Source organism: Apis dorsata, unplaced genomic scaffold (assembly GCF_000469605.1).
Source record: "Apis dorsata unplaced genomic scaffold, Apis dorsata 1.3 scaffold_112, whole genome shotgun sequence".
Classification (NCBI taxonomy): Eukaryota; Metazoa; Arthropoda; class Insecta; order Hymenoptera; family Apidae; genus Apis; species Apis dorsata.
In genome coordinates, this window is record NW_006263407.1 from 72543 (window position 1) to 83579 (window position 11037).

At 30.3% G+C, this 11037-nt stretch overlaps 1 protein-coding gene and 1 long non-coding RNA gene across 2 annotated transcripts in view; both read left to right on the forward strand.

Annotated features, from left to right (window-relative positions):
• Positions 1-11037, forward strand: part of LOC102679821 — a 96311-nt gene that overhangs the window by 41468 nt on the left and 43806 nt on the right. The window lies entirely within an intron of this gene.
• LOC116185158 lies at positions 4644-5939 on the forward strand. The gene is made up of 2 exons (XR_004149934.1): positions 4644-4914; positions 5656-5939. It is a non-coding gene; the product is annotated as an uncharacterized LOC116185158 (long non-coding RNA).

Genomic DNA, 11037 nt, shown 5'->3' on the forward strand with positions numbered 1-11037 from the left:
ATTAATATTCGCAATAAGTTTTAAACTTAAAGAATAGAAACTTGAAGAAATATGAAAAAAACATATTCTGTGAAAAAATCAGAACTTCAAAGCCTTTAAAACAAGATCACGCTAGATCTTGAAGATTAAAAACAAATTTCATGATTATTAAGAAAAAATAACCATAAAAATAAAATTAATTATTCAACGTACATAAAAATTATTCTATATCTAACCGAAAGCAATAGTGCATAACTACAAGTTCTATTGAAGAAAATAATCGCACAATTTTAATTTTTTAATTCTTTCGTCGTCTCGATCGATCAAATTATAAAATTAAATCGATACCTTAAATTTAAATGCAACAATTATATCTCTTTTACGACGAATTACGGAATAATCAAGGAAAAGTAGATCAGGAAGACGTATCTTTATCATTGAACGTTAGAGTAACCTTTCAACCATGGGTTGAATCCGTTGAAAGCACCGCTCTAATTCGCGTCTCGCTGATGGCGATGGTTATTAAAGTTCACGATATCGCTTTTACATGGCGACCCATCACTTTCGAATGGTTAACACGAGCCCAACCTCGCGTTTCATCGTTAAAACGCGCATTTCCACCCCCTCCGTCCGCCCTTTGAACACCAGATCGAGGCAGAAGGGCTGGGGGTGGCATAATTCTAATTGAAGGGAGAACACCGGTTGACGACTGATAATCAGTAGGAAGATTGGTTCGGAATGGGGGAAATTGATTTCGAAACGAGAAAATAGAATCGTCTGTGTTTACGGAATGCCTATTGTGCTCGAGGATGACTCTCGAAGAAAGCAATCAAGGAAATGAAATTTTAAAGAGGAATCGATGAAAAATGGAGAATAGGGATGAATGAAAATATCGTCGAGTTATTAGTATTGTTTTAATTTTTCTTGTTATTCTTTCTTTGAATTAACTAGGGACGCAATGGATCAGAAATAAGAATTTGAATTTGTGAAGTTGTGATTCGGGATAAGGGAATGGTGGAGTATAAGAGTGAAAATATCAAAAAAAAAAAAAAAAAAGAAATGAAATTTATATTTTTGTTTATTTTTTTATTATTCCTTTGCAAATTAATGAAATAAGAATAGAACATTAGCATAATATTGAATTATCGAGTTATCGTTATATTTTTCTTATTTTTCTCTCTTTTATGAATTAATGGAATAAAAGATGAGTTGATTTGAATTTGTAACTTGTGATTTATTAAAAATTGAGAATAATGAAATAAAGTATGAGGATGGAAATATCGTCAAATTATTATTTTTTCTTTGTTATTATGAATTTCTTTGTTTCTTTATGAATTGAAATGTGGCACAGATGAGAAACGAGAATTTAAGGTTTGTGATTTGCTAAAAACTAAACTAAAGTGAAATACAATATTGTGAAGTTATTATTTGTTTTACTAATTAATAAGATAGAGAAAAAGATATTTTTAGAAAATAAAAAAATTGAGTAAAAGTATAAAAGAGGAATAATACAATTAAATTACTATTTTACTTACTTTTCTTATTATCTATAAATTTTGCAAATTAATAATATGATGAGAAATATTCTGAATTAGAAATTGAAAAAGCATTGTTATTCTTATCATATTCATTATCATTTTTAAATACTTCATAGATTTATCTCGATTTTATCTGACGTTAAATCCAAATGTGACAAATATATAAAAATTTATTTCTAGTTAAATATTTTTTATCGAACAAACAAAATACAATTGCAAGATCTCGAACAAAAATTAGTCAGGGAATCGTGTAAAAATGTTATTGTTATAATTCAACGCGATAATAACTGGAATAATAATTATAAATTCACTTGGCGTTTTTGTGATAAAGTCATAAATCAACCTCAGTAATTATGTATAATTATTTTTTGTATATCAAATAGGAAGAATTTCATGATATCTCGTTTTTGGGAGAACGGAATTAATCGTTGAATAATAATCACTATTCATTATAATGGATGGAATCCATTTCGATGCGATGTGAACAACGAAACAACGTTGAAAAGAATTACGAACAAGTTTATTGGAGAGATTGCATAATTGTTGCACACGGCGTGTCCCATGAGAAATTAAAACTTATACAGAATTTAGCCAGTTATTCCGAATAAAAAGGGTCATATGAGATTCTGGAATATTTGATATTTAATTTAATTTATGTAATCATATATTTTTTGGTTGCAATTTTATTTAATACATCGTGCAGGATTTTTTTCAAAAGTTAATTATATCAGAATCGTGTCGTTGAATGTGTACAAAGATATTATTCTTTCTTAAATGGAATCGTATTATTTTGAATGTATTAATATCTTTTAAATAGTAATAATTTTTTTTTTTAATGGAAGACGTGTTAATTACATTTAATAAAAATAAAAATTGATCTTTACATTCTATATTCTATCAAAAAATTATTAATATCAATTTTTATTCGAATTATTTTTCAACATTATTATTAAAAATCAAGTGAGATATTCCAATTGTTCAAATTATTTTGTTCACTCTTTATATTATTTATCATTATATTTTATAATAGATGATGATATATTATTATATGGATATTATCCTATTAGCCAATTATGTCATTAATTTTACGTATAAAAGCTACGTATAATGAACGATTATATATGTATGTTCTTTCTCTTTCTTTTTTTATTAAATCATACATAATTGTTCATCTTTCATTCGTTTGCATAATATTAATAAGTTCAGTGGTGAGATATACGATTGTATCGGTGATATTGTAATTTAAAACAGGTTTATATCATTTTCAGTGCACTTTGATCTTTCCATCCAAGCCATTGGCGTTTCCAACACGTATACACGTATAAAACAATAATGACGCACATTTCGTGAATGATTTTAATGAAAACGTGTTAAGTATAGTCGATTGAGCGTTCCCTATTGTGCGTTCCCTAAACAAAATTCGATAACAATATTTCTTTAACAAAAATTATGAGAAACTATTAAAGCGCAATTTTTTATAATTAAAAGCGATAATTTTTTTTTAATACAATTTATATAAGAGAAATAAAATTATATTATCGAATTAATTCTTTAATAAAATATTACTACATTACTACAATAATAATATAAAATATTACTAATATTATATACTTGTTAGAAGCTAAGAAGAACAATGTTTATTTTACATAAACTAACATCTTTTAACATATATAATGATATTAGATGTTAGTTTGGAGAATAAAAGCAAACATAGAAGTTTAGTATTAGTATTACTACAATAATAATATAAAATATTACTAATATTATATACTCGTTAGAAGCTAAGAAGAACAATGTTTATTTTACATAAACTAACATCTTTTAACATATATAATGATATTAGATGTTAATTTGGAGAATAAAACATAGAAAGTTTGATATGTAAAAATATCGAATCGAAGCTTGTTTATTAAGGTGAAATTTGTATTATGATGAAGCGAGATGAAGATAGGCGAAAAGGCACGATGTGACGAAGATAGAGCTGTCTAGATTAAATTAATATTTAATATTCGGTTCAAATCATTAATTATTTCTTTTCACACGAATGGTTCTACGATGATTTAGTTATCGTATTAAGCAGCAATAAAACTAATCTGATGAAATATTAACTAGAGACGAAATACGTATTGACATAATTCAGAGATATTCTCAGAGACCATGGTCGAATTTCATTAGCATACGATGTTGTAATCAATTTAATTAAATCGTGATATATAATATTGATGAATAAATTGATTTAATAATAATTTAATTTCTGTATTACTCTGTAACGATAAAGCAAAGAATTTTTACTAAAAAATTATGAACAATTCTGTAATTACCTACAATTCTATAATTAAGATGTTCCTTAAATTATTCGAAATCTATTTTAATTTTTTAATTTTCTTCATCTTTCTAATTCAAATTAAATTATCTATACCTGTTCGTATTCTAATTATGAAAAAGAATTTAGATTCCAGATAGATATCTCTAAAATGACGTAACACTTTCATGCTCACGTGACATTAAAAATTATTAGATTTAATGTCTTAGCATGATAAATGATGATAATAGTCTCTAACGTGATATTTAGATGAGATAGACGATTTTTAAAATATGATTTTAATATTTCTAAGAAATATTATTAGCGCTGTTAACCTACATACCTGTCGTAGATAAAAATTAAATTAATAAACTAAACTAAAGAAATTAAACTAAATTAAAGAACAAAAGTGAATAGACTATGTTTAACATTTTATTATAAATTTAAACTGATAATTAATAATGATCTCTCTGATGATTATAGGAATAGAAGAGAATCGGGGAAAATGGAATCACTTTCCCTTTTCTTGTAATTTTGATAACTAATCCAATTATTTTTAATCCGCACGATTCAAATTGAAAAAAAGAGAATGAAACACCAGCTAATCATTTCCCTCGGATTTGTGGAAAATAGGAGATATCAGATCAAAATGAATAAAATTTTATTTGAATATTTTATTGATAGTTTTACAAATATATCAGAATAGTATACAAAACAAAAATGATCATTTTTTTACATAACATGATCAATTTCTAATTATTTTTTTTCAAAAATTAGGACATGTGAAAATGAAACGATCGTTTATTCAAAAATAAAATAATTTTCGTGGGAAAATAATCTTTTTACAAGGAGGATAATGACTCGGTAAGTCACAGCTCTCAATTAACGGATTGAAAATGTGTCCTTCCAGACATTTTTTAAGCGTCTTTATTCCATCAATGCATAAGTAATATAGATTGCAGTTTGTTTCGTGCGGTATACTTTTTTTCCCACTTTCTGGACATATTGAAATCGATGGAACTGTCGGTGATGATGGTGTCGACGGTGATGATGTTGGTGACGATGGTGTTGGTAACGATGGTGTCGACGGCGATGGTGTCGACGGCGATGGTGTCGACGGCGATGGTGTCGATGGCGATAGTGTCGAGGGCGATAGTGTTGATGACAATGGGGTTGGTGACGATGGTGTTGGGGACGATGGTGTTGGTGGCGATGGTGTTGGCGGCGATGGTGTTGGTGGCGATGGTGTCGATGGCGATGGTGTCGATGGCGATGGTGTCGATGGCGATGGTGTCGACGGCGATGGTGTCGACGGCGATGGTGTCGACGGCGATGGTGTCGATGGCGATAGTGTCGATGGCGATAGTGTCGATGGCGATAGTGTCGATGACAATGGTGTTGGTGACGATGGTGTTGGTGACGATGGTGTTGGTGGCGATGGTGTTGGTGACGATGGTGTTGATGGCGATGGTGTTGGTGACGATGGTGTCGATGGCGATGGTGTCGATGGCGATAGTGTCGATGACGATAGTGTCGATGACGATAGTGTTGGTGGCAATGGTGTTGGTGACGATGGTGTTGGTGACGATGGTGTTGGTGATGATGATGTTGGTGACGATGGTATTGGTGACGATGGTGTCGATGGCGATGGTGTTGGTGACGATGGTGTCGAAGGCGATGGTGTCGACGGCGATGATGTTGGTGGCGATGGTATCGAAGGCGATGGTGTGGACGGCGATGGTGTTGGTGACGATGGTGTTGGTGACGATGGTGTCGACGGCGATGGTGTTGGTGGCGATAGTATTGGTAACGATGGTGTTGACGGCGATGGAGTAGGTGTCGGTGGCGATGGCGTCGGTGGATTATTATTATTGGGACAATTTAAATTGGGGACATTGAACGACCAATCGCAGACTTTTTCTTTCGAATTCCAGACCAGTCGATCTCCGTTGCCACGATTTGGGCATTCTATTGGACATATCATTTTTGTGCATTTGTAAAAATTGTGACAGTTTTTCGGATCACTCATAAATATCGTTTCGTTAGAATCTTCTTTTGGACAATCAATGTATCGAACGCAATTAGACTCTTTTGGAGTTTGTGCCATTGCCAAAGAGATGGCAACAAATGACAGATATAAACCTGAAAATTTGTAAAGAACAAATATTATTAAGTTTCTTGAATTATCCGTATCGGCATATTTATAGCTATCATGTGTTTGGTAATTTTTTTTCTATATACAAGTTAGAGTTATACATGGATATATTTCGTAAAGAAACGAGATGAGAGGAGTTAAGCACTCGTTTCCACTGTATAAGCAATAAGTGCTTTGATTTTATATCAAAAATTAAAGAAAGTTCTCGATGAATATTGATCTTGGATAGAAAAAGCAGTTGTAAAACGACAAAAAATGCAACAAAGTCTAAAATGATTGTGCTATATATGTGCTGAGAAGATATTCATTTACCTTTCATTTTTAATAATAGCTGACTTGAATTTAAGAAGTAATGTTGTTATTACTTATTGCAAGCCAAACTGACAAATTGTAAAGATATCGACTCGTGTTTTATAGTTGGACTGGTTAGCTCATTAATAAATCTTTTATCTTATCACGAGAATGTGTTCTTTCGTTTCATTTAACTTACATTACATTAGTAAAATTTTATTTATTCTTCATTATTTTTTTCTTTCCTTTATGTTTGAAAGTTGATTTCTTTTTAAATGAATATTTGCATTGTCACAAAACCTATAATTTATGGATCTATTTCTATATGTAATGTATTTTTTAGATACATATATCATTTTAATAGAAAACAGATGTGGATTTAATGAAATGTATCTTGACAATATTTAATTTAAATATAATTTTTATTAACTTCAAACTTTCATAATTATCAATAAATTCATAATATAAGAATGGAAAATTCTTTATTACGATCGATAATATAAAAGCAATAAAAATGACAAAATGAAAAAAATCTGTTTAAAAATGATATTTAAAAAACACAAAATATTAAAATAATTTCAAAATTTACACGTTAAATCTAAGAATTATCGGGAAATTTTAGAATTAGCTTTTTCACATGCTATACGTTGTAATTAAAATATAAACATATTCTCTTGCATAAAGCAGATGTTAATTATATCATCTTGAAAAGACTCACGCAAAGTGTTATTATTTTTTCATCATTAATAATTGATAATTACAACGATACAATTTCAATTTCTTCATAATTGATCAACACTGGATTAATTTTACAAAATATAAACATTCCAATTATCAATTTTTTCAAACCTAAATTTAAAAATTTTATGCGTTCCCTCGATTATTCATAGAAACAAAATCGCCGCTTTGATGGCCGCTCAAAGGGATTTCACGATTCTAACTGTTAGTTTCGCATGATCATCGCGATATTTGACCCTTCGTTTTCATTGAAATTTCAAAGCAACAAATCGAATTGAATGTTCGAAGCCTGCAGCTTTTAATTAAAGCAAATCACAAAGATGCGTAAACAAACGCTTATAGTAAATGGACGTGACAATTGGGGAGACGTGATAATAGAAAAGCTTTGTAACAATAGGATCGAAAAAAATATATGATATTAAATATGAGAACTTTGTTGCAAAGTTATTATATTTGCTCGTTTGTTCGTAGTTTGCAATGGACAAAATCATTTTCGAACTTGAAGATTATTTTTGTCAATAAATATATTATTCTTTTTTTATAATTTAACGTAAAGTGTTTAATTTAAAAATTGATCTACTTATCTTATAAAAAAAATAATTTTCACCACTTGTTGATATTCCCCTTTGAACAAAACAATTTTCGTTAAAACATTTTTTTGATGTATATTATATTTACAATTATTATTCATCTTTAAATTCCCACTCCTCCTTATCTATTGAAAGATTATCAATTAATTTAAAATTGGAGTAATCTTCGTGCAAAACTTTTGTCATCATCGAATTTTCACTCGTTAAATCTTTTTTGAAAATTTCGACAATTCAGGGGCTTTAATTCTTTTGCTGAGTTTCAAATTATCGAGATAGGATCCATTCCACGTGGAATCATATGTTCCAGAAGTTCGCGTGTACACAGCCAGGTTAAGATCGGATGTGTATTCAGCTCAGGAAGCTCGTGGCCTGTGAAACACCTTTCACGTCGAAACTAATACTCTTAAAACGATACCGTTTCCTTATCTTCGTTGGAAAAACCCTCGTGGTTTGGTTGGTTCTGGTAATAAGGGTATGTAATAAGGTTTTAGTATCTGCGAGTGAGTCGTATGGCGAGAAATGTTTCTCAAGAGAAGTTAAACTTTTCTAGAAGCAATAAAGATATAATCTGTAGAAACTGTGGTTTGATCGATCAGATAAAATTCAGGATTAAGATGTTCGTCTGTTTATGAATTTATTCTTCATTTTTTTTTTTATCTGAATAAATAAGATTTAACTTTTTTCATATTTACATATAGCAACTTTTGTTTGTTCTTTTTGGCCTAATAAACATGTAACATGGTATACTTAATGTTAATTTATTATTAACATTTATTATTAATATATTATTCGTTAAAAGTTTAACTTAGATTCGAATAAAGTGAGGTTAGGTTACGTTTAAGGAAGGAACGTTCTAATTTTGTTTAATTATTAATTAGTGGTTTCATTCATTATTTAAGAACAAATTCAACAAACCCTAATATATTCATCAATTTGAATAAATAAATATGTAAATAAAAAATATAATAAAAGTTCAATTTCAATTCTCGTTTCGACGAAATATCGATCAAAATATGAAAAATTAATATGAAAAAAAACGAAACCAGTTTAGCAAAGATAAAATTAGACAAAGGTTAATGTCTAAAATTTACATTGACGAAGCAATATGGTGAGTGCATCGAGAAAGTTTGAGAATGTTCGCAACTACGACCAAGTTTTCGAGAACGCTGCCACACAGTGGGCAAAGGAACGTTCACCAACGACCCTGACTTTGGTCCTTTCTCTCCGCATCTAGTCGTTCCGTTAGTCGACTACATATTGCAACAGGCGGCGCAGCGTGACGCTGCTACATTATTAAGAAGTTAGTGTAACGCGACGAAGACATCGTCCCCCGTGGATGCAGCTGTGAGCGGCAAGTTGCTCTTCATCGTAGGAAAATCCAATAATCGAAACTAAATTAGCCAGGCTAACTTTTTTTTTTTTTTACCGACCGAGCAATCCTGCATCTCTTGCAAGAAATCCAAGAAACTCGAAATTCGTGAAATCGACTTAAGGGGGTTGGTGGTTACAAACGACGCTTTGTTCTTCATGGAATTGAAATTGGAATGGAGGTAATGGGAGGAGGAAGAAGGATTGTGGAGAGTGATGGAAAGTTTCTGAGAGAGTGTGGTGTGATTGTTACCGAGGATTTTGGGATGAATGGAAATTTTTATCAAGGAAATTATGTGGTTCTTGATTTTCTAACCACCAGATTGGTTATAAACGATACGATTCGTTTTTAATGGAATTGAAGTTGGAATGAAGGTAATGAGAGGAGGAAGAAGGATTCTGGAGAGTTTGGTGGAAAATTTCTGAGGGAAAGGAGTTTGTAAAGTAGTTATGAGGATGGTAAGGAAGAGGAATCCTACCTTCGCAAGATTCGATTCTTCGATTCAAAGTAATTTGTTTAAACGCGAAACAAAATGAATTATTAATCATCTCTGATTATTATTTTCAAAGGATACAAATTAAACTTGAATCTCCATCTGAACCAGCATCAAACTTTACGAACTGGTGGAAACTAGAGAAAATTTCGTGCATCCCTTTAACGTTTCTATTTCATTTATATTCTGCGCCGCTTCACTGGAGGGCATTGAAGGCACGGTTCACTTGTTTATTCTTTATTAAAGTAGCGCTGAAAATATTTCGTTTCAAAAAATAAAAAGTCGTCTCGTTTCGAAATACGAAATAACTTGGAACGAGATATTTTCTTAGTCTCGATAACACGAAACGACATCGAGAAATATTTTACAAATCTTATATTAACTGAATAACGAAGAATTAACGCGAAGAAACGTGGAATTATCAATGGACTTTCGCGTGTCGAACAAAATTGCCATAAATTTTGCATATTCATGGATCTGGATTATCATTGTTTACACACGAGAACGCAACGCGCCATTATTAATGTCTTCTCTTTTGTCTACCGATTTTCTCACTAAATTTCTAAATTCCTTTTGCGGTATCGCTGTTCAGTTGTTTCATTCTCCGTCCAACGAAAAGACGAAAAGACGATTTTTAATTTGATTATTAAAGAAATCGATCGAAGTCGAAAAACATTAGTGTATGGGAAAAAATTGAAAAGCGAGAAATCTTAATTTTTCGTTGAGTTTAATCCATGTACAAATTGCGATTTCATGAAGAAATGAATAAATATAGATTTACACTTTCATGCAAATTAAAATAATAAGGAGGAGTAATATTTCTGATTTGAGGACTTAAGGATTTGAATACGTTGTCTGATCATGTATAGGTATGATATGTATAGGTTTCATTTGAAAATATGAAATAGAAGGTATATTTATTTTTTCTTCTAAATTAGAAGATATTTTTAACTGTGTTAAGAGTGTCTATTAGATCGTACATATCAATCCAAAGCTTAATATTAATATATGTAGATAAATATATGCAATATTTACGATATATAATTGTTGAAGAATAAAAATGTACATTAATACATCACAAAGAAATGCAACAAGACTATTATTATAGTTAATAGAATTATCAATTTATCATTTAAATATTTAAATATATTAACAAGCATATGATTATTTTTCTATCTGAATAAAAACTAATATTAATAATAATAATAAAAATCACTAATCCATTTAATTTAACTAACTTTTAATGTAATTAATAAACGTGGATTGATAACAGAATAAATATGTTCCATTGTATATAATTTATATCTTTAAAATAGAACGAAAGAATTGTTACATTGTAGTAATAAATTGCGGAAAATTTAATGTTCATAGTATTTTGAAAATAGAATAGAGTAAAATGAGCAATATTTCGTCGAAACAAAGTGACCAGTGGTTTATAACATTGATCAGTCGTCTGTTCGACGATTTATTTCTAAATTTGTCAGGGCAAATATCTGCTGGGTCAATAACCGAACGGAATTATAGGTATTCAGGGTTGCAGATCTCTCTCTCTCTCTCTCTCTCTCTCTCTCTCTCTCTCTCT